The sequence below is a fragment of the Sinocyclocheilus rhinocerous genome, unplaced genomic scaffold, assembly GCF_001515625.1.
Source record: "Sinocyclocheilus rhinocerous isolate Xijiao unplaced genomic scaffold, SAMN03320098_v1.1 scaffold2358, whole genome shotgun sequence".
In the NCBI taxonomy this organism is placed as follows: domain Eukaryota; kingdom Metazoa; phylum Chordata; class Actinopteri; order Cypriniformes; family Cyprinidae; genus Sinocyclocheilus; species Sinocyclocheilus rhinocerous.
Genome location: NW_015627543.1, coordinates 443666 through 446486, shown reverse-complemented (window position 1 = coordinate 446486; position 2821 = coordinate 443666).

Sequence of the window (2821 nt, the reverse complement as noted above, 5' to 3'; positions counted from 1 at the left end):
GGCTGGAGGGACAGACCAGCGAGGCTCCGGCCAAACAGGAATCCCGGTGGATGGCCAGGGCGGGACCAGAGGAATGGACCAGTGAGGCTCTGGCCAAACAGGAAACCCAGTGGATGGCCAGGGTGGAGCTGGAGGGACAGACCAGCGAGGCTCCGGCCAAACAGGAATCCCGGTGGATGGCAAGGGTGGGGCCGGAGGAATGGACCAGTGAGGCTCTGGCCAAACAGGAAACCCGGTGGATGGCCAGGGTGGAGCCGGAGGGACAGACCAGCGAGGCTCCGGCCAAACAGGAATCCCGGTGGATGGCCAGGGTGGAGCCGGAGGGACAGATCAGCGAGGCTCCGGCCAAACAGGAATCCCGGTGGACGGCCAGGGTGGGGCCGGAGGGACAGACCAGCGAGGCTCCGGCCAAACAGGAACCCCGCCGAGTGACCAGGGTGGAGCCGAGAGCTTGGCAGGCAGCAAGGGCGGAGCTGAAGGCCATCTCAGCGGAGCTGACAAGGCAGACGACCCCCCTGGCGGCTCATGCAGGACTGCAGTGAAGAGCACAGAGAAGTTAGTAACAGCCTTGATGGCCGTAACAGGACAGGCAGACAATTCAGCGACAGTCTCCTTGGCAGGCAGAGAGTTCACAGACAGTCTCCTTGACCATAACAGGACAGGCAGAGAGTTCACAGACAGCCTCCATCGCCGTGACAAGGCAGACTGAGAGTTCAGGAGTGGGCGCCACCAACCAGAGAGGAACTGAAGTGGACGCTATCGTCTCGGGAGGAACTGGAGTGGACTCTGGAGTGGATTCTGAGGACTTCTGGACTGGAGCGGGTTTATGAGTGGACTCTAAGGGCTCCTGGACTGGAGCGGATTCTAGAGTGGACTCTGAGGACTCCTGGACTGGAGCGGGCTCTGGAGTGGACTCTGAGGCCACCAAAGTCGGGTCCTCCAGGACCACCAGCCTTGAGACAACTGGAGTCGGGTCCTCCAGGACCACCGTACTTGGGACCACCGGAGTCAGGTCCTCCAGGACCACCAGCCTTGGGACCACTGGAGTCGGGTCCTCCAGGACCACCGGACTTGGGACCACCAGAGTCGGGTCCTCTAGGTCCACTGGACTTGGGACCACCGGAGTCGGGTCCTCCACAACCACCGAACTTGGGACTACAGGAGCAGACTTAGCTGCCCTCCTCCTTCTCACCCTACATTTACGGGTCAGAGATAGGGAAGCTTCACTGTGCTCTGGAGATGTTACAACGGACTTTGGCATCTCTAGGGGCACTGCAATGGACTCAGACTGACCTGGTGATACCACTAAACTGCGGTAACAGAGATAGTTAACAAAACCCCAATAATCCAGAGTCTGAAGTCCTTCCATCTCTGGGGCCGAGGTTCATCCAGGCAACCATTAAAAAAATCCTTGAGCACCGCATCATTGTAATCCAGCCCCACCGCTAAAGTCCAAAAAAACTGGGCGAAAACTTCCAACCTCCATCCCCTGCTGGTGCAGAGCCAACAAGAACCGAAATCGTGCCATCTGCTCCTTGCTAGTGGCTGGAGGAAGAATATGAATGCCCATGGTCCAAAAGAAAAACAAGGAACACGGCCCAACTGCTGGAGTGCCCATAACAGCCACCAGAGGGCACTCCTTCTGGATTATTGTTTGTTTTGTTCTGGACTTCATTTCCCATCACCCCTTGCACTGATTATTGTTTCATTACCTCCAGCTGTTGATCATTTACCTATTAGATCACTGTTATTTATACCATGCTCACCTTGTCCTTTGTGGCTGCAGTATTCTGTCACGGAAAACTCAGGAAATCAAAGAAGATCCAAATGCAGTTTATTTAATCCCAAAACAAAGAAAAAAAAAACAGAGCAAAACATCTGGCAAGAGGTAATACGCAAACACAGAATCCGTAAACACAAAGAAACAGGGGTAATACTGCAGCAACAAAGGACAAGGTGAGCATGGCATAAATAACAGTGAGCTATCACAGCTGTAGAGTTGAGAAATAATAAAGGCTTTAAAATATTATAAGTGGTTAAAAAATGTGTTTATGGCTATGAAGGTAAGTTATTGATGATCAAGAATACCATTATGTCGTTTAAGAGATAGCGTCGCTAGCTAAGGTTTGCCAAAACAGTTATGAAATTGTTTAGTTGTAAGCATTTAAATGTACAATTATGTGTCTAGGTACTCTCCTGGGATTACCAGGCTTGGCATATAGAATTATATGTTGTTAAATAACATGAAACTGTATGATAATGCTGCTATAATTACTTATGGTGTTGCAATTATGAGCTTCACGTACGCCAAAGACTAAAGCGAGTTTTTTGGGCAGTGTAGAGTAGTGCTTGTTGTTTGTCATTTCTCCGATCACAAATGCAGACATGGTTTTATGTTTGTTAATATAATTAATAACATAAATTATGTTATGTTTTATGATCGGCGCGATGCAACGCAACGTGTAAAAAGACAGTATAAGTCATTATAATCCATAACTATGTCCCCACTGGATGCAACGAATGCCTCGTTTATAATGGGTTTTCATGTTTTTGAATCATTGCTCCGGCCTGACAGGGCATCATCACAGTATGGTAGGGGCGTAACATTTCCGTCACACGCTTGAGGTATTCGGCCAATCATAACGCACTGGATAGCTGGCCAATCACAGCACACCTTGCTTTTCAGACCGATGAGCTTTGTAAAAATCAACGCGTTTCAGAACGGCGGGGCATAGAGGAGAAACAATAATGTACAGTATGTGGAAAAAAATGTTTTTTTAACCTTAAACCGCATAAACACACTTCATTACACCAAATACAC